The 22328-nt window shown below is 36.1% G+C and overlaps 1 protein-coding gene across 1 annotated transcript in view; it reads right to left on the bottom strand.

Annotated features, from left to right (window-relative positions):
- Positions 1-22328, bottom strand: part of Epha6 (EPH receptor A6) — a 951985-nt gene that overhangs the window by 460163 nt on the left and 469494 nt on the right.

Below are 22328 nucleotides of genomic sequence, written 5' to 3'. Positions count from 1 at the left end.
TGATATTGGGAGCCTGGGGATTCAGCATCAAATTAAAGAAGGTCAACCTGTATATGGTGTTATGGTCTAGTGGAATTGGCTGTGCTAGGTTTTGGACATATTACATATATTTTATTTATTTAGTGTTTGCATGGGGTGCCAGAGCTTGTGGGCAGAGGTCAAAGAACAACTTGTAGGGGAGCACTAGCTTCTCCCCTTTCACTATGTGCATCCTAGAGAACGAACTCAGGTATCAGCAGGTGCTTTTAGCAGTTCAGCCATCCTGCTAGGTTTTGGATTTCTGTTGAATCACTCTTCCTTCATATTGTACCTTTCAGAAAATGAATGCCTAGTCTATACCCATACAGTATGTCTCACCATTATCTTTTGTTCTTGTTGCATAACTAATCAGGAATTCTACCGGGGAAGGATCACATCTTGAGTCTTTATTATTTCTGATTTAGATGACTATTTAGATAAGATTTGCACTTTAGAGTTTAGAGCTCATACACAAGTGACTTCAAGGCTTGTAGAATCCTTTGAATACTTCTACTTTGACGTTTGAAGAGTCTGTGTTTTCAGAAACAATGTGTGAATTGCTATGGACTGAAGTGATTCTTCCAAATAGTCATACACATATACAGAAATTCTAGCACCCAAGGTGATGGTATCAATTGAACCACTGGGAAGTGATGAAGTCATAAGGATGGCATCTTCTTAATGTGATTAGGAAGAAAAAGAGAAGAGGCCACAAGACTACTACTCTTAATTTTCCTTTATTTCCTTTGTCCCCTTGTCTCCCCTTCTCTCTCCCTTTCCCTCTTTCCCTCTTTGTTCCTGGTGTTATATTACAGGGAGAAGGGAGCTATCTCCAATACATGTGGTGAGATCTTATCAATATCTACAGTAGCTATAGTCTTAATCATAGATTTTCTACAATCCAGAATTGTGAGAAACTAATGTTGAGTCTTTAATCCACCTATTTTATGGTGCAAACTGAATGATCCACACCTATATACCATTTGAAAAGACAGACTGCATAATTGGCCATAATCTAAACAGATTCAAGAAAACTGAAGTCATCCAGAGTACTTTCCCTATCCACAGTGGGATCAAATGATAAATCAGTTAGTGCCAATAAAAATAGAAACATAGAGAAAGTAAGATAAGTCAAAGCTGTTTCTCTGAAAAGACGTCAGGAAAATTACACACAATTGACTACTTAGGAAAAATGAACTAATTCCTTTAACACTACAATTTATTAAATATGAAGCAAGATGAAAGAGATGATTCAATTAGCCACATAACAATTAGAGTTTGAAATTATAATTTAAAAAGCTTGCTGAAAATGGACTTCCTGGACAAAATGATTTCACTGACAAAGTATACAAAATATTTTTAAATACTGACATTATTTTTTTTTCAACTTTTCCCAGGAACTCTGTTGCTGGAGGGCTTACAGTTTTTTTTTTATTTATTTTATTTTTATTTTATGTGCATTGGTGTTTTGCCTGCATGTATATCCAAGTGAGGGTGTCTGTCACCTAGAACTGGACTTACAGGCAGTTGTGAGCTGTCATGGGTGCTGGGAATTGAAGCTGGGTCCTCTGGACAAGCACTCCATGTTGTTAACCACTGAGCCATCTCTAGCCCACATCTTGTGGTTCTTGATAAAAGTAATTCTTAACTTTTCTTGCTAATACTTTTAAGCAGTTCTTAAGATTATTAAATCCTGATATGCAACTGAGAGTAGGAGAAAATTGTTATGCCCAGATTAGGACCCCCAAAGAGACCACCAGGAGACCAAAGATATCCAGAATGCAATAGCAAGGTTTACTTCTTGGTGCAATACAAGCTAGCAAGGAACCCTAGTCCGTGGTGCCCAGCACAGCAAGGCAGGGAGGAGAGTTCCTCTTTCTTGGGAGATTAGCTTTTGAAGGCAAAAACCATAAAATTATTCAGAGAGGAGGAGCTTAGTATGGGTCCACCCTTGATTGGTCCAGTTTTCCTGAGTTTGGACTTTTATCTTAGTTTTTGCTCTGTCAGGAGTTTTACAGCCCATCTCCAAAATTTGGTCATGTTATCTCAGGGGAGGGGGGCGTCTTGTGGTTAGCTACCACCAGACAATCTGATTTTGTACTTTTAAAACTTCTGACTTCACCCTGTGTGGGAATGGGGAACTGACTTGGTTCTGGCTATTTTAAGATGTCCCTTAACTCAGCTCTCCGGGCCTTAGGGGGAAGTGGGGTGGGGGGTCTCTCAAAAATTAGTTAAGAAATTGTCTTTTAAGAAAAGAAAAGTAGGGGCTGGAGAGATGGCTCACAGGTTAGGCGCACAGGCTGTTCTTCCAGAGGTGTTGAGTTCAATTTCCAATAACCACATGGTGGCTATCAGCCATCTATCTGTATTGAGATCTGGTGCCCTCTTCTGGCCTGCAGGAATAGATGCAGGCAGAGCACCGTATGTAATAAGTAAATCTTTAAAAAAAAAAAAAAAGAAAAGAAAGAAAGAAAGAAAGAAAGAAAGAAAAAAAAAAAGAAAGAAAAGAAAAGAAAGAAAAAAAAGAAAAGAGAAGGCCAGGCAGTAATGGTACATGCCTTTAAATCCAGCACTCAGGAGGCAGAGGTAAGTCCAGCCTGGTCTAGAGAACCAGTTCCAGGATAGCCAGGGATACACAGAGGAACCTTGTGTTGAAAAATCAAAAAAGAAAAGCAATAGGCCAGGCATTGTGGCACATGGCTTTAATCCCAGCTCTCAGAAGTGCTGAAAAAAGAAAAATTATCTTATAGGGAAGTTGTAGAAGTAACTCAGATCTGTGCGGAGGGACCAACAAGATAAGAAAACCTTAAACTCACAAATATAAGATAGATAGGACATCTTCTTTAATATTGTAACTGTAATTATTGCTCGATAATTGTTTTGTTATATGTAATTTTACTATGTTAAAATTAAAACCTTCCTTTTTTAAAAAAGAAGAAAAGGGGAAGTGCTGTGGATATCACTCTATATAAATAAAACACTGATGGCCAGGAAGTATAGGTGGGACAAAGAGAGAGGAGAACTGGGGAAACAGGAAGAAGGAGGAGGGACACAGCAGCCACCGCCAGCCAGGTCAAGCAGCATGTAAAGACGCCGGTAAGCCACCAGCCACGTGACAAGGTATAGATTTATAAAAATGGATTAATTAAAGATATAAGAACAATTAGCAAGAAGCCTGCCATGGCCATACAGTTTATAAGTGATATAAATGTCTGAGTGATTATTTTATATGTGGATTGTGGACTGCGGGACTTGGTGGAACCTGGAGAGAAGCCCTCCAGCAACAGAACTATTTTCTTTTTGAAGAGGTATTACCATGTTGGCCTTCATTGTTTGGAACTGGCATTACCCAAATTGAAAAAAAAAAAAAAAAAAGACAAATAAAGTAAGACTAGTTGAAAACTCAAGTGATTATTTGTTGTAAACTTAAATGCAAAAATAGTCAACAAAGAGTATTTGTTGAATTCAGCAATGTTAAAAAAAAGGATATATACCCTAAGTATTCTTTATTCCATCTTTGGAAGACTAGTTTAGTATTTGAAAATTATTTTGTGTGATCCACTATATAAATTTGACAAAAAATAGAATCACATGATTATATCAAATAACATCAAAATGTATCTGACAAAACCCAATATCCACTCATGATAAACACAGCATCAACACATTAAGAGCAGAGGATATGAGCTCAACTTGGCATAATGTGTTTACAAAGCTATAGATGGCATCAGTCCACTGTTAAAAGATTGCATCCCTTCTAGGATCATACATCAAAAATGCCCTCTTTCCCTACTTTTATTCAAGAAAATAATAGGAGAGCCACTCATTGCAATAAGCAAGAAAAGTGCCAAAAAATAACATGGAGAAAAAGAAACAAAATGTTCTCTGTTGCAGATAATATCACTGCAATTATAGAAAATCAGAAACACACACACACACACACACACACACACACACACACACACACACTATGAACTTCCTTTAACTAATAAAGGAGGTCATCAATACTGAATGGACAAGAAATAATATTCCACATTATCAGCTATCAGGAGAATACAAATTATAATAATAATGAAATTGTAGGATATAATTCCAATAAACAATGACCAATTGCATATTTACAGACAGAGAAATGTGGAAACAAGTTAGACATTGAACACTATTTACAATTATCCTACTTGAAATGAAGTACTTATATAGGCACAGCTTATCTGTAGGGATAAATGATAAAATATCAAAGCATGACTAATGGGGTGATGTACTGTTCATCAACAGGAAAGCTCAACATGATAAAGATTCAGCCTTCTAAAGTTGATCTATAGGAGTGAAATAATTCTTGTCAAAATAAAAATATTTTTAATCACGAACAAGTGTATCCTGCAATTTATATGAAAAGTTTCAGATACTAGAAATATCTTTAAAATTCTGAAGAAAAAAATGGGAACAATGAACTATCAAGACTAACTACATACACAATAAAGACAGTATGGTATTGGAAGTAAGGTGAACATATAAATCATTGAACATCATAGAGGACTCAGAAACAAATCCTTACAAGTGTGCTCATATTAAGTTTTTGAGAGTGTATCACTTCGTTGCATATGCTGGCTTTGAATGTGCTACATTGTCTAGGCTGGCCATAAAATCTTTACCATCTCACTGTCTTCATTAGGTAAGTTTGGATTATGGGCATATGTTACTATATTCAGCTACCAGGCAAGCTTTGATGAAAGATAAACAATTCAGTGAACTAGTATATAATGTAAGTTTCTTATAAATGATGTTAAAAATAAGTAGGGATCACATGCAGAAATATAAGCCTTGCATAAACCCAGTAACAGTTCAAAATGAATTATAGATCTGATATCCATGTAAATTTATTTAAACATAGATCACAAACTATACAAGTTTAGAAAAAAAATGTTTTGAAGGAAAAAAAACCAAAGCTTTAGGAATTTAGAGATAGTCAATGACTTCTCATATTTGATACCAAAGCTCCACACAAGAGTCAAGTGACAAATTAACAAAATTAAAATAGTTTACTCTGTGAAAATCCATGTGGTTAGTATACAGACACAAGCTACAGACAGACAAAAATATCTGTACTCATATAAATGTTCAAAGAATCATATTTAGGATGTTTAAATATTTCTCAGGACTCAGGGTTAGAAAACCAGCAAGCAGCTTGAAAATGTAAAAGGGTCATGAAAAACATTCCATCAATTGGGAGTACAGATGGCAAACAGGCTCCTGGAATTACAGTCAACACCATTAGCCATCAGGTGAATGCAAATTCCAATCACAATATATACCTAAACACCTACTGTAATCTCTAAAATGAAAAAAGAATGGTGATGGCATCAAATGCTGGAAAGGATTCAGTGATGCTGTGCCACACTATTCACTTGTGGGAGTTTTCAATGACACATTCACTCTGAATTGATTTGGCAAACTTTTCATAAACCTAAACATGTAATTATCATAGGACTTAAAATTCTCCACAGAGCATCTATCCCTGAGAAATGATAACTTAAGTCTCTAGAAATAACCTGTGAATGAATATAAGTAAACAGTTATATGTGATACCTAAAAAGTGGAGTTGGTCAAAAGAGTCTATAGCATATGGATGATGAGGAGAACCCATTGAGTTCCTATGTGATATAGAATGTCACTCTAGTAAAACACAACAAACAAGTGGGTGAATTTCAAGAGTATGACATGGAGTCAACAAAGGTAATTCCTAAAAATCCATATATTACTTTGTTCCACTTACAGACTCTTTTTAAATTGCTATTTTAGAAATGGAAGATGCATTAATATTAGTGAGTGATTAAATCTATGAGAGGAGATAGACAGATTTGATGATAAAGTACATCAGTGATCCTTGGGATGTTGATATTGTTCCATATCTGGATATACAAGCATACACAGGTGATAAATATTTATGGAGTGAGGGCAAATGAAAATATGGAGAAAGCTCAATAAAACTGATGGGTTATATTAATGTCAAGAGCCTAGTTACATTATATTATTGTTTTGTAAAAATGTTGCCATTAAGTGGGGAGCAGAACAGTTTACTGATGGTTAGTGCTGTCTAAGATACTTCCAGAACATTACAAGGAATTGCTCTTGCCCTTGGTTGCCTCCCAGGAGTGGAAGAAAAGCTGCTATTGATAAGGACACCATGAACTTTGGACACAGGGCTCAGAGTTCTCTGAGCTGGGATTCACTCAAAAGTTTCCTTCCTCTCTAAGGACTAGCTTTCATGGTTTCAGAAGGCGGCATGCAAGCTTCCAGAGGAGGAAAGTAAGCAACAGTTATACACAGCTATGATGCCTATTGCCATAACAGAAGAAATGGGGTTTCCTTGCTCTCAGAGGTTGACCATGAGGTCTCCCTCTATCATGGTATCTCCTTCATTGCTTGCTGTGGGATGTTCTGTATATTAAATATGTTGCTCTGATTGGTTAATAAATAAAACACTGATTGGCCAGTAGCCAGGCAAGAAGTATAGGCGAGACAAGAAGGGAAGAGAATTCTGGGAACAGGAAGGCTGAGTCAGAGAGACACAACCAGCGCTGCTATGAGAAGATGTTAAGATACCAGTAAGCCATGAGCCATGTGGCAACTTATAGATTAATAGAAATGGGTTAATTTAATATATAAGAACTAGATAGCAAGAAGCCTGCCACGGCCATGCAGTTTATAAGCAATATAAGTCTATGGGTGTTTACTTGGTTGGGTCTGAGCAGCTGTGGGACTGACTGGTGGGTAAAACAGATTTGTCCTGACTGTGGGCCAGGCAGGAAAACTAGCTGCAATTGCTCTCCCACCCTTCCCTATTCCAGCTCAACCATCCTATTCCCTTATATTCTCATCCCCAATCCCTTATTCTGTATTGCACTCCCTCATCTCCATTTTGTAGGTTTTAACTCTTTACTCTTTGGAGGGGCCTGCCACCCAGCTCCCAAATAATCACATGGAGACTTATTCTTTCCTATGAATGTCTGGCCTTACCTTGGTTTATTTCTTGCTAGTTTTTCTTAAATTATCCCATCTACCTTTTGCCTTTGGGTTTTTGTCTTTCTCTATTCTATATAGAACTTTCTTTACTTTTTACTGTGTGGCTTGTTGTGTAGCTGGGTGGCTGGCCCCTGGTGTCCTCTCTCCTTCTTTCAGTCCTCCCTCTTCTCTTTTTCTCCTATTTATTCTTTGTCTGGCAGCCCTGCTAATATCTCCCTCCTGCCTAGAAATTGGCAATTCAGCTCTTTATTACACAATCAGGTGTTTTAGACATGCACAGCAACACAGCTTCACAGAGTTAAACAAATGCTACATAAAAGAATGCAACACATCTTTGTATCATTAAACAAATGTTCCACAGCATAAGTAAATGGAACACATCTTCAACTAATATTCCACAACACCACATCCACTGGAAAACTAATCTATAATAAGGGAAGTATTGATACAAACTCTTTCTTGGATCCACATAGCTTGGCTCCTTAGCACTGCACTAAGGAATGTCCTTGAATTGGTTACAGTTCTAATGCAAATTAAGACATCTCTCACATTTAATTTCTGAGAATCTGAATTGGGAGAATCATATCTCTTAGAAATATTGTCAGTTTTTTTGTAGCTTTCTTCTACTATTCCAGTAGTTCCACACTTTGTCAGAATTATTTTTCCTTTGCCATGGGAAAAGATTTTACTGTTTTGGGATGTATACTTCTAGTTCCTACAAAACTGATTGACTGAAGATTAAAAAAGCTGAAACTTCTATAATGTGCATACATTTCTGGCTCCTTATATGAGGAAAATCTCCATGTGTTCTTAGTTTCTAGAGAAGAACCCTTAATCCAGTATTCCCCTAAGAAATGACTGTGGAAAGTTCCATCCCTGTAGACAGAGTAATTTTCTCCTTCTGGGTAGATGATTTTCCTGATGTAGACTTTCTTGCCTTTTGCCAGATCACTGCAAAGTTAGAACCATCCGTTCAGAGTCCAGAGGTCAGATTTACCTTATGTAATACAATATGCTGAAAATATGAAATAATAAGCCAGGCTAACTGATAGATTTGAAGTTAGAGTATGCTAACATTGTACACAAGTCTCACAAAGTTTTTAGCATCAGTTAACTTTCCCTACCTGAACATTGATTAGAATACAGTCATTTTCAATACAGTTAGATTCTCAACACAAGAATTAGGACTGAAAGACATCTGTATGAATGTTCCTAGCTATTAATAATTTTTTAAATTGATGTTTTTTTGTGATATCTTGACTTTTCTCAGCATGACATTTTTTTTCTGAATACAGTGAATGTTGCTCAAAAAAAGCTGTTAGCATTTTGTTACTATCCCAGCTCTGAAATGGCCTTTTTCACATGTGTAACATGCGTGATATATGTGATAGTTGGTACCTGGGTTCATCATCCTGCTTGACTATCTTATGTAAGTCTAATAAAATAGTCTGTGGTAATGGGAAATGCTTTGCAATTTAAATAATATAGAATCAATGCTTTAATGAACATAAATGAGATAATGGGAAAGCCCTAGAGGCTGAAAATTCTAATTATAAAGGTAAATATGCAAAGGTAAAGCTTATCCATCACCTGTTTCAACACTGACATTTACTTGAGACTCATACCTTAACAGGTAGAAGAACTTATTTTAGGGTATGGTTTCAGAGGTTTCAGCCCAAGATGTCTGTCTTTGTTACTTTAGGCCTGAGGCAATGAGAACATCATGGCTGCAGAAATAAATGGAAGGAAAAGCTATTACCTCATAGTTGTCAGGAAGCAGAGAGAATGAAAGATTGACAAAGAAGGGGGCCAAATAAAACCTTGGGGCTCCCACACCGGCCTGCTGTCACCTTGACACTGCTACCTGAATCTCCTAGCACTTCCCCAAATGAGGACATCATCTGGGACCAAGCGTTCAACCTATGGACCTGTGCAGAGTTTCATTTTCAGCCTGTAATAGAATCCAAATTCTAGAATACAAATTTGAAATTATCTTTAGGTGATAAGAAAGAATGAATAATCTATCTATTCATTAGTAAAATAGGAGAAAGATGCCAACAATTATCAGAAGCAAAAGGGAAGAAGATTGATGTGGAGAAAGAATATCAGTATTTCCACTGACTACACCGAGTGTTACTTACCAGGTACTAGGGCCATTAAGAGGATGGAGGGAGAGACTGCTGGAGATGGGATGGAGGAGGTTGCATAAACTAGACAGCATTCTACTTTTGAGTGACACCCCAAGGTACTGATTCTTTTTGAAACTAAGTCTCAACATGTACCTTAACCTGACCTTGAACTCACACTCTTCCTGTCTTATTTCCCAGGTGCTATGATGGTAGGCCTGTGACACTGTGCCTATCTCCTCCCTCCCCACCCCGTCATTGCCATGGATGTCACAGGCTTAGTGATGATACCCCACCAACTGATACATGAAATCCCTAGATCTCAGGTCCTCAAAATACACTTCGCAACAGGGTCTCTAAAGGCAGTGGCTTAGTTAGAGTGAGAGTCATAGGTTGTTCCCTCATGTGAGGGTATTTTTATACATGGAGATTCCAGAGGTTTGTACACACAGAAGACAGGTGGATACAGCAAAATGATGACCATCTTCTAGCCAAGGCCAAGCTTCAGAGGAAACCAAGTACCTGTATTCAATGTTAGAATTCAGGCCTCCAGGAAAACCAGAAATAACCTTCTCTTCGTTAAGTAGCTCTGTCTGCTCTAACTTTTCATAATTACCCTGGCACACTAATAGCATGATTAACTTACTTATTTCTCATGTAATTTCATTATTATTATTCCATTTTATAAGTTGAAAAAATAGGTGCAGAGGAGGTAAGTGAATTGCTGAATATCACACATCACTGAGTAGAAAAAGTGGGAAAAGTAGAATACTTCTACTGGATTGTAGTTAACTGAAAGTGACACTCTTCAGATAGGAATGCCTGAGGTTAAAAATGGTGGAATTTGAACACTCATATTTAATTTATAAAAACTATATTTAATGAGTGTGGGAACAAATGACATGACATAACAGTGTAGATTCAACTAGTAATTTTTATTTAAAGATCTTTTAAATGATAGCTAATACAAACACATGCATAAAGAGCCCAGTGTGGTGGCACATGCTTCGTACATAGAAGGGTGAGGCAGGAGGATTGTGAGTTTGAGTCTAGCCTGGGATATGTAGTCGGAACATGTCTCAAAGCTTGTCTTTCCCCCAAGAAATAAAAGAAACACATCTCAGCAATGTGAAAACAGACTAATGATGTTCAGAAGAAATGGGGTTTCCTTGCTCTCAGAGGTTGAGATAAGTATTAGAAGCACAGATAACATTTTGGTCACTCCCCCACACCTTGAGATATCTACTTGTTGGAATCTGTAAGATGAAGAATTTGGAATAAACATGAACACACAGGAAGGAAGCAGCGTGAAGGATGAAGTTGGGAGCATGAAGTTGAATGGATGAACTTTCTTGGCACTCAAAGCTTTCTGTTGCTATGGAGGACCATTCAGCCACTCTCAGAATGAACCTACATTTTCTATTGTAACAGAAAACAAAACAAAACAAAAAACCCTACTTCAGTTCATAGATCAAATGAATGATAAACAACCTCAGATTTACATTTCAATCAATATGTCATTGAATCTTCTTATTTTAAGAAGCCATTTCCAGTGGCTACATCATTTCTCAATTCTATTTGAGCTTTTTATGTGTCCACTAAACTATCAGATTGTAATTTCTCTTGTGCTTTCAAACTATGTTTTGTTCTCCCTGTGGTACCATTGTGGGAACACTTACATTCTTTGCAGTTTTATTCTGCTTGGAGTCAATACAGACCATTTGCTCTGCAATTTTATCAGATCTCTTAAAATATCTTTTATATGTGGAGGTTTGAATAAAGAATTCATACATGCTTTGGAGGAGTGATTTCTACTGCTCTGTATTCCAGACAGCACAAATGGTTCTAAATATTTCACAAGTTTCATGGACAGGGTGTTTTCTTTAAAAAGTCTTTTGACAGAAATCAAACTGGGTACTGGTCTATATAACCACGACCATTTGACACAGAAACTAACCAAAGAGTTCTTCTTTACCCACTCTTCCTTCATTTGTTATATTCAACTAACTATGTAGTATTTTGAGTTTAATTCACATGTTTGTTAGTAAGATTTTCACCTACTTATTTTGTTTTGTCCTGTTATGTCTATTAATTTGTTCTCTACTATCTTTCCTTACTTTGCCAAATGAATTTATTCTAAACAAAATTAATTAACTTACGGAAATATCCTACAATTATACAGCAAAAATTGCACTTCAGAATTAATGCAAAATTTATTTTTAAAATTCCATTTATTATTTGAGTTCTTTTTGTGAGACATAGATTCTTGTCACAGACATTCTCAGAAGCATGATCAAATGCTTATGAGATCAATCATGACATGTGGAGGAGAGTATTTTGTTCAAATTTATATATGCAGTTCTTGAAAGTTCTTTTTTCAAACTACAAGTGAAGATGATACCCTGAGGAGACTAATTTCCTTTGTCATCCACCTGAATATCTTCAATTAACATTAATACACATGCTAGTATAAGTGCATCTGCTCTGAATATGTAAAAGACAGTTGGATCGAAAGAAAAATCTGATTAGTTAAGTAAAACAATGTGGAATGTCATTATGCAGGCTAGCTCTCGTTAGGGGAATTGTTCTTCACTGAATCAAACACCATAATTAAAACATTAAACATTCTTTAAAAACTTGAGTTTTCCTTTCAATTAAAAGAAAAGTGCCATTAAAGATTTAATTGTATTTTATTACAATGACTTAGCTTTAAGACAGTGCAAACATTTAAGTTGTAGAATTACATGAGATTAATCTTTCAATGTACTTGATAGCATATTATAGTAACATTTTCCAGTCACTAGAATCACATTCATCAATAAATGAAACAGAAATTGTTTCATTATGCTTTCTTTAACTAACTTTCTTTTATTTCTCAGTTCTAAGAATACAACACAGACACTGTGCGAATCCAAGGATGACACTTCCCTACCACACACACAAACAAGATTCTGCTACATCACTAGACTGTAGGTCAATCTGTTTTCAAAGAAATTATTCACTATTCAATTGATGTTGTTGTTACTGTTCCTGTTGTTTTAAACAAATTGTAAATGTCATTTTGGAAAAACTAACTATGTAAAACTTATTCTCAAATCTTAGTTTAGACAGAGATCCAATTATAGATGTTTAAAATTCTGTTTGTTTACCATTACAGTGGGGAATGGAAGGGGAAAAGATAATCACAAGTATCTACTTGAAAATTTAGACAGTGCAGTATATTAAAAGATGAAATGGCATGAAAGCACTAATTCTTTATCGAGTCTTGAGTAACTGGTATTTGAAAATCTGTTAGCATATGTATCACTCTACCAACTACTAGCAATTCTATAGAATTAATTTTATCATATATATCTGAGAACATCTTCAAATAAAAGTACTTATGAGCTAAGTATTTTCAGCTCAAGTTAAGGAATTATGGACATCTGCAACCCACAGTGACAACCCAATTTACTTCTTTGATGGAAAAAAAAAAAAGCGATCTGGAAACCTGTGGGAAAATAGGTATGATAACTCAGTGCTGAAGTCATTTCAACACAGATGACTCCAGCCTACTGCCTCTAATAGATAAGTAGTAAACCATGCCTAAGATTGCTCTTCCCAAACAATAAAAGCACATCCTCAGACCTGACATTTCCACAGTGATGAATCTCAGATGAAATCATATGAAATGTCAAAATAAAGGCAGAGAAAATCAATAGTCGTGCAGATGAAGTTGTGTAAGGTCAATAATTTCATAATGTTTGTGACAGGTCACAAATGCTTTTTTTGTGTGACAATATTTTTTAATGCTCAATGACTCCAAAGCACCAAAAATTAATTTTGGAGAAGGAATTACCTCTTGACATGGATATAATTAAATGTATACTCTACCCCCTCTTCAGATTGTAGTAAGATATGGTAAATGAACTGCCCAATCAAGGTCAGAAATACATTAGGTTTTCTATGCCTAGGAAAAGTATCCCTTTGATTCAAAGGAGTATCATTTCTCTTTATTTCCCAGTTCTTTACTGTCCCCCAAGAGATGGATGACTGTGGCCACTCTTCTTCAGACTTCACATAAACATATGGCCTAAGGTGTCTGTACAGATGAAAAGTAACATACAGTCTTTTGGGAAGACTCTTTTCTCTCTCTGTGAGAAAGAAGGAGAGTAATAATTTTTCTACAGTTAGGATAGGAACAGAAAACAATGGCTATTAAATTAACAAAGCTGTAGTTATAGGAAACCTTAAGAAGATTGGATTTCCTGGGAAGAAAGAAAGCTGAGACACAGTCAAGTAGTAGCAACAATTTAAAACCTACTCTAAAAATGTGGGAAAACAAACAAACAAAATAGGTTCCTGGATACACACCAGAAGTTGATCACTAACCAGAATAGATGCTTCAAGAAACACTTGGTTGTGTGTGAATTAAGATTATGAGATCTTGTATATATAGCTAGACCTCTGCCTCTAAAATGTTAACCAATTTCAAGAATGTCTAAGGGTTCTAAGACAAAAGATTCTCAGTGAAATGCAGTTAAAGCACCCACAGTTAGTTACGACCTTTCCAATTCCATAAACTATATCCTCTCCTAGTTCTTACATTTTGAGTTTTAGATTTCTCTCTCTCTCTCTCTCTGTATGTGTGTCTGTGCTTTTAATACTTGTGGAATTAATAAAGAATGTTTCAGAAGTAGTGCTCTATCATTCTCTACGTGTTTTTTTGAAGAAGGGTATCTATTTGATTCTGGGACTTCGTGTAAAAGCACAGAAGCCCCAAGAAATCTTCCTATACCTGAGATCCCCCTCTCCAGTGATTGAGCCCTCCAGAAGAGGATTATAGACTAATGTTGGATGATCTGCTTTTTACATGAGTGTTGGATCCATACTCTGGTCCATGATTGTGGAATAAGTGTTCTCGACTGCTGATTCATCTCACTAGCCACTTACATTTTGAGTTACAGAAACACATTGGGAAGAGCACACCTACTGGTTGCCCAGTGTCAAGTGGTCAGCCTTGTAAGCATATGCAAGAAACATTGTACAGAATGAACACTGAGCAGGTTATATTTAGGAATATCAATATCTTCCTTCCTTCCTTCCTTCCTTCCTTCCTTCCTATCTATCTATCATCTATCTATCAATCTATCTATATATCTATCTATCAATCATTTCTATCATCTCTCTCTTTCTTCTATCTATCTATCTATCTATCTATCTATCTATCTATCTATCTATCTATCTATCTATCCATCTACCCATTCATCCATTTATCTATTCAAATATACATCCAATAACAATTAATGAAAAAACAGGCCATTATAATTATAATATCTTTAAAAAGTTGTGTCAGCAAAATAAAATAGACTAGATTTTAATATTCCTTGATAGCATTATTTTACTGTAGTTGGGACTTGTTCCCCTGAACAGATTGCATTAGTTAGGGTTTCTATTGCTATGATGAAACACTAGAAGCAAGTTGGAGAGAAAAGGGTTTATTTGGCTTACTATTCCACATTGTAGTCCATCACTGAAGGAAGTCAGGACAGAAACTCAAGTAGGCAGGACCCTGATGCAGAGGCCATGGAGAGGTGCTGCTTACTGTCTTGCTCCTCATGGCTTGCTCAGCCTGATTTCTTATAGAACCCAGGACCATGAGGTAAGTGATAGCACCACCCACAATGAGTTGTGCCCTCCCCCAATGATCACTAATTAGAAAATGCTTTGCAGTTGACTCTTAGGAAGGCATTTTCTCAACTGAGGTTACCTCCTCTCCAGTGACTCTAGCTTGTTTCAAGTTTACATAAAACTAGCTATCACACAGTCCTACTTGCCAGGTGATATAAACCTCTCAACTATTTATCTATACTCTGATATACACTGGTATTCAAGTTCTTGGTTCCTATGCAAGCAAGACAAGTGCTTTTTAGAATGCCTTTCTACAAGTCTTAAACTTCAGTCTTCTCACTGGAAAAGCAAATGTAATCCTCTGCCCCACTGCCCACTAAACTTATTCTAATGGTCAGCCATTTTCCAGCTGCTAAAGTGTCCTGCTCTGAGGTTGCATATTGCCTGTACTTTGTCAATCCTTTTGTCCTGCTCATGAGGGAACATCCATGACCATTTTGTTTTAGAAAGTATTGCAGAGTCAGGAGTCTCTGACAGAATTATCTCAATTCCCACAACCACTACCTGTTTCTTTTTGTCCTGAAGGATTCTTTGAATGACTGCCAAAAAACAGCATAAGGAATAGCTAAGATTATAATAGAGTTTAGTTTCAAAGGGCCATAGATGATAGGAAAAGTATCACTGCATAATAAAGCCCCCAAAGCTAAGTATTTAAAATTATTTGTTTTCAATTAAACATTGTTATTGACTGAAAACTATATTGTATAAAAGTAAGAGCAAAATGATAAGTCTATAATATTCAGAAGAAATCATGTTACTTTATTCTCATGACTGCCATGTTTCCAGAAGACAGAAAATATCTTCCCCATAGGATTATAAGTAAATACTTAATATGGAGTTTGTAAGAACACCTATGTAGCTGGCTGGTTGCACATGAAGGCAAAGGGGAACTGGTCTATGGTTCTGTAGTGCTTTTTATAATTGAACCCTTGTAAGAATTGGGTGGGGACAGAGCACTGTGGCACAGGTCATCTCTAGTTGTTCTTTCCTTGAGTTCAGAGGTTTCATTTGTCTCTTTTGTAAGCAGCAAATTCATTCTACAGAAACCTACAATGCAAGTGCCAAATGAGCTTCTCTTTGTTATTTGCTTGCTTTTGTTTTTCCTGTTTTTGCCCTTTCTTGCTCTTCAAGTTAACTGCATAAATATTATAACTCAGTATTGTTTTGAATTAATTAAAATTATTCTGATGACTCACAGGATACAGAGACCAAAACAATGTTCTTATAGTTTATCAATTATATTTCTTTCATTTTAGACATGAAACAACTGAAAGCTTAAATACTGAGTACATTTTCTATGATCTCTGAGGACAGTTTGGGCGAGTCAGTTCTCTTTTACCATGTAGATTTTTCATATTGAACTCAGATCATCAGACCTGATACTCAGCACCTTACCTCACGCAGGCATCTCACCAGCATCCAACATACATTTTATTTTTAAAAAGAAAACCTAAAATGATTTTGAAACAATTATTATGAATTCCTCAACATGCCTGTTTTTGCTTACATGAAGCTGTTAGCTAGAAGAGCAAAACACTATTTTCACACATCTAGAAGGAAATATAGTTAATAAATCTTAGTCAATTATAGTGATATTATATAAGTTTAAAGTCATTTAGTGAATATATCTCAACAATTTAGAAATTACAAATGATGTTTGAAAATCATTAGTTATATGCAACCCATCAACTTTATATTTAAGGAAAGAAATTTCCATATGCACTCTGAATTGGTTTTAAAGTACTTCTGATATTTGTGAGAGATGGCATAATAAAATAACAGTATTATAAACACAAATTTTGTCAGTTTTTTGTAGAGTTATGGAAAGATGCAAACAATGGTGGAAAGAACATAGGGTATAAAACAGAAAATCTACTACTGGCTGTGGAAAGCTTCAGAACCAGTGATACTTGTTCCTATGTCCAAGTCTTAGTTTTTTTTCTAATTTCAGAAATGGGGCTAGCAAACAGCTGATCAGTTTGTTACAGCATTACTTGATTTATTTTCCAATAAAATTTTATTTTTCTCTGTACCACTGTGCATATATGACTTTATAGAAATAATAAAATTTCACCAAATTACATGTCTTCTCCAGTTTTCAAAGTTATTTTTGAGAACTTTGTACAAATTAGATATATTATACTTTTAAGTTAAATATTTATGTGTGCCAATAAACTGAGTAATGTTTTTATACTAACCTTATGAATTTTTCATCATCTAATTTTAACTATTTTCTACTTAAATTCTGTCTTTTTTCCATTATAGCTTTTCTTTTCTCTTTAGTTTGAGTTTGGGAGCAGACTTTTCTTATGGATGTCATTATGGCCTCACTCATGGTCCTCTAACTGTGGCCTTCAGAGTACCTGTACTGCAGGTCTGCACCATCACACCCACATCCCTCCCTGGTTCTATCACCTGGTTGTAATGTCTATTGAATTTCTTTCTTTGGCTTTTCACAAACACTTTGGAATTTATCCTTTGATAAATATGTTATCTATCTCCCATATTAGTTTGCAATTCAGCATGACAGTAAAATTTCGTGTAGGTGGCTTCGGTTTCCGTTTTGAAAACTGAACCATCAAACTCAGTTCAGCATGAATTAAATATCCTCTCTTGGGTGTCTTTGTACCTTGTATTATTAGCTGAACTTGACTAATAATATATGAAAGAACTATGTTCTTTCCACCATTGTTTGCATCTTTCCATGTGTATAATCTCAGAACATAGAAGACTGAAGCGTAAGTATCGTGAGTTTAAGGTTGAAGATCAATATTTATGACATAGCTGGTTTTGTCTAGCCTGGAACACAGACAGACAAACAGGCAGGTTCTCTCTCTCTCTCTCTCTCTCTCTCTCTCTCTCTCTCTCTCTCTCTCACACACACACACACACACACACACACACACACCCTAGAGAAAATGTAAGGAAAATCATCTGTAACATTGGTCTATGAATGAATTCATAGATTGGACTCTAACAGCATAGCCAACAAGTGTAAAAATAAATGCCTAGGGGTGAGTCAATTTAAAACACTTCTATAGTATAGAGAAAAAAAACAGAGTGAAAAGATGATTTATGGATTGGAGAAAATTGAAAACATATATGAGAGGATAATATTTAAAATATATGAATAACTCTACAATAAGAGGAAGTGAACATTTAAAATGGGCAAAGGATATCAACAATCATTTTTCAAACAAAGGCACAGGAATGACTGCCTGATATATAAAAAGATTATGAACATCTTTAACCATGACAGGATAAAGGGGTAAGTTTGAGGCTTCAAATGCCCATACCTGGACCAGTATCCTCCCCACCCCTGTCTCTCTATTTCTGTCTGTTGCTAGTAAATCATGATATGGAGTGAAAAAAAAAAAAACTAACCAGTACATTATGAAAAACAACATCCATAGAAAGATTATGATAACAACTACAGAACACATGATATAGTCTTAGAGATCTGTGTACCACGATGAACCATTCAAATATATGTAATTGAAGACAAGCAAAAGGAAAGAAAACTGGGAAGAAGGAAGATAGGAGATGACTGTCAATTTTCCAGAAGATATGATGTTTTCCCACCAAATCAAGAAGGCCATTATCTGGGCAGGAAAAGTACAAACAAACTCCATGAACAAGTAGACTCTTGGTCAAAGTGATAAAACTGAAATACTTGAATATAGGCTAAGTGCTAATGAGAAACACAATAAGCAATAATGACTTGTTAGTTGATTTCCCTTTAGAAAACACTGAAAATACTGAACAATGAAACAAGCTGTAAAAGCTCATTACTGCCAACCCAGACTAATGTAGCTAGCAAAACTATCTGCTGTAGTTGAATGAGAAGGAAAAAGTTTCCATGACCTACACACCATTTAAAAAATATCCACCACCACCGACAAAATGCCAAACAGAATAGTAGAGGCAACAGAGGAATAAGCAAGCCAGGACTCTAGAAAGACAGCTTTTTCTCAGGAAGCTGTAATTTCTTGGAAAAAAAAAAACACACAACTAAAAACACAAACCAGTAGAAAACAAAAATAACTACAACTTACACATAGCTTCAATAATAACTCAATGGTCTCAACTCACCAAGCAAAATGAACATGAGAACGTTATAAGACACCAAAGAAATAAAATAATAATTATAAGGGAATACTTTAAAAACATGTACTCTGTTGGGTTGGAAAATCAAAAAGACAAGGATACATTTCTTTATTCATCCAGACTACCACAGATAAACCAAGACTATATCAATAACTTAAACAGACCTGTAGCAGAGAAGGAGTTTTCTTTGTTTGTTTTTTAAATTTTAAGAAAGATTGTTTATAGCTCTTCTTTGGATATCTGGCAGAATATAACCACATATCAAGAAGATCACCCACCCACCATGATCATGTTGACTTTGTCCCATAAATGTAGTCTTAGTCCAACATATTTCAGTCAATAAATGTAATAAATCATATAAATGCAAAGACAAACATCAATGATTGTTGCAATAGATGCAGAAAAAGCCTTTGACAAAATCCAAAATGCTTCCATAATACAAACCATAAGAACAGTGGACCTACAGAGAATATATCTCAATATAATAAATGCTATTTATGATAATATGACAGCCAACAATCTCATAAATGGACAAAACCTTGAAGCAATTTCATTAACATCAGAAATGAGCCAAGGTTGTCCACTATTTCCAGTTCCTTCCCTAATACAGTGCTGGAAATGCTAGCTAGAGCAATAAGACAAGAGCAGAAAATCTGAGTGATCCAAACAGGAAAAGAAGTTAAATTATCCCTGTTTGCAGAAGATATGATATTACACGTAAGAGATGCCAAAAATTCCACAACAAAACTTCCAGAAACAAACTTCTGAGTGGCAGGTTACAAAATCAACATAAATGTCAGTAGCTTTTCTATATACACCAACAAAAATACACTGGAAAAGAGATAGAGGACACACTCCAATTTACAATTTTATCAAAAAAAAAAGAATCCAAGTATAAACCAATTTTAGTTTGTCTCAAGTTTACATAAAACTATCCAGTACAATTGATCTTTGTCAACGTGACACACAAATATGTTATAATTACACCACAACCTTTCCTTTCTTATTCATCCCCCAAATAATACATTAATATCTACATTACAACATAAGACATTTTATAACTTCAAAAATTCTGAAGTCCCACCAAATCAAATACTTTGAAAGTTCTGTCTCTTTGAAGAAAATCTAATCTCTTATCTATTTCATTGTGAGTCTTGCCTTTAATATCTGAGCCATTTTATTACATTTTATTTTGTCATGTATGGTTGTGGTCTCTTGGAAGCCAGTTCTATTCTAAATGAGAGTGAAAGAGAGTGGATCCAGAGGGGAGGAAAAGTGATGAGGAAACACAAAGAGTGGAGGGAGAGGAAACTCTAATCAGGGTACATTGTATGAGAAAAGAATTCATTTTTCAATGAAAGGAAAAATTATACAGCATAAAAATGTTCACTGAAGAGAAGACAAAGGGTCTGCAAAAAAATGTCATCAAAAATTGAGCTTTTAGGCAGAGTGAGGAATAGAAACATTAAAAACCTCTTCATCTCAAGCATGTGTTAATGGATGGGAGCGAAACAATTATAGGTACATGTCTGCAATGACAGGTATTTCCTAATGGAAAATTCTGGGAATTTAACCATTGCTATTTTACAAAAGTCAGATTGGTTTAGTGAGGGAATTTAATTCTGATAAAAATTAAACTTATTTTGGGCACTTAGTATTCCAGAGCCTCAGCAAATTGTGAGGTATGATAACTGTTAACTTTGTATACTATGTGAATTAAAACTCCAGCAGAGGGTTAGAGCAATAGTTCTGTAGGTAAAATGTTTGCCTTGTAAGATGAGTCTGGTTCCCAGAATGCACAAAAGATGCCAGGGGTAGTGTCTTGTGCTTATAATCTCAGCATTGGGGAGGCAGAGACAGGAAAATCCCTATAGTTTGCTGTTCAGTCCGGCTAGCCCAATGGGTGAGCTAAGTCTTATGTCAGGCTCAAGGAAAAGTGTCTCTGCTTAAATAGGCTGTAATGCTAAGAATAAAAATGTGTCACCCTTTCTGCAATCCTAAAACAAACAACAAAAGTCACTCAGCTGTCAGGTCCTACAAAATAAACAAATAAGATATGACTTTCTTATTTCAAGAGAGAAGAATCAGTGTATAATGACAATCAAATCAACTCAAAACTGAATTCTAACGGTGTAGAGAACTCAGTGTTCCATGTCTGTAATCCACTCACAATTATCTAGGCTCCTCCAAGGGTTCTGGGTCGCTTCTTCAGTTTCACCCTCTGCAGGCCACACTGACTGTCTCCTAAGCTCAGGCTGGCTCCATTCCAAACTTTTTCTAGAATCTCCAAACTGCTGGAGTCTCTTGTTGCAACCGCACTTTCACCAAGAGTCTCTCCTGGTCTTTCTTTAGAGGCCCCAGGCCTGACACACAGTGCCAAACCCCAGCTGCTCTCTATGACCCCTTCATGCCTTCAAAACCAGTAGCACCTGGGGGACGCTTTACTTATCATTTTTGGCTGCCCTCCAAGAAGATGTCTCAGCTTTACTGGTTTCTTCTTAATCACTGCTAATTTCTCAGCTCCACCTGACCAGCATGGATTATCCCACGCAAACAAAGGTTTCATTGGTTCGGGTATCTTGATCATAGTTGATTCTTCTGTCCCAGCTCACCAGAACTACTGCTTCTTAACTAAAGATATACAATTGTCCAGATCAAGTTTTTAAGAGACTTCCCTCTGGAACGTTACAAGCCAGGTCTCGGTCGTGGTCTGTATCACTTCCAACAGTCTCATTTTCTAAGATTCTACAGAACTGAGTTCTCAACACTCAATGGCTTTTTTGCACCAGCGTTTCAAAAATCCTTCCACAGTCCTTCACAAAACAGCATGGTCACATCTGTCACAGCAAGACCACACAATTTCTCTTAGTTAGGATGATCATTGCTGTGAAAATATACCATGACCAAAGCAACTTGGAGAGGAAGGGTTTATTAGGCTTCTGCCTCTGTTTCACTGTTCATCATCTAAGAAAGTCAGGACAAGAACTTATACAGGGCAGACATCAAGGGGCAGGAGCTGAGGCACAGGGCAAAGAGGATTGTGGCTTACCGGCTTGCTCCTCGTAGCTTTCTCAATATGTTTTCTTATAGCAACCAGGAATATCAGCTCAAAGTGGTACCCATAATTGGCTATGCCCGCCCACACTGATAACTAGTTAAGAAAATATCCTACAAGCTTGTCTGCTTACAGCTTAATCTTCTGGAGGTATTTTCCCAGCTGAGACTTCCTACTCTCAGAGGACTATAGCTTGTGTTAAGTTGACATAAAGCTAACCAGTAAAAAAAACAACCCAGCAGGTAAAAGGTGTCTACAATAAAAACTTTAAATATCTAAAGCAAGAGATTTAGAAAGACACTGGAAAATGAAAAGACATTCATGTTTAA

This window comes from Peromyscus leucopus, chromosome 12, assembly GCF_004664715.2.
Source record: "Peromyscus leucopus breed LL Stock chromosome 12, UCI_PerLeu_2.1, whole genome shotgun sequence".
Lineage (NCBI taxonomy): Eukaryota > Metazoa > Chordata > Mammalia > Rodentia > Cricetidae > Peromyscus > Peromyscus leucopus.
This window is presented reverse-complemented; position numbering and strand designations above follow the sequence as displayed.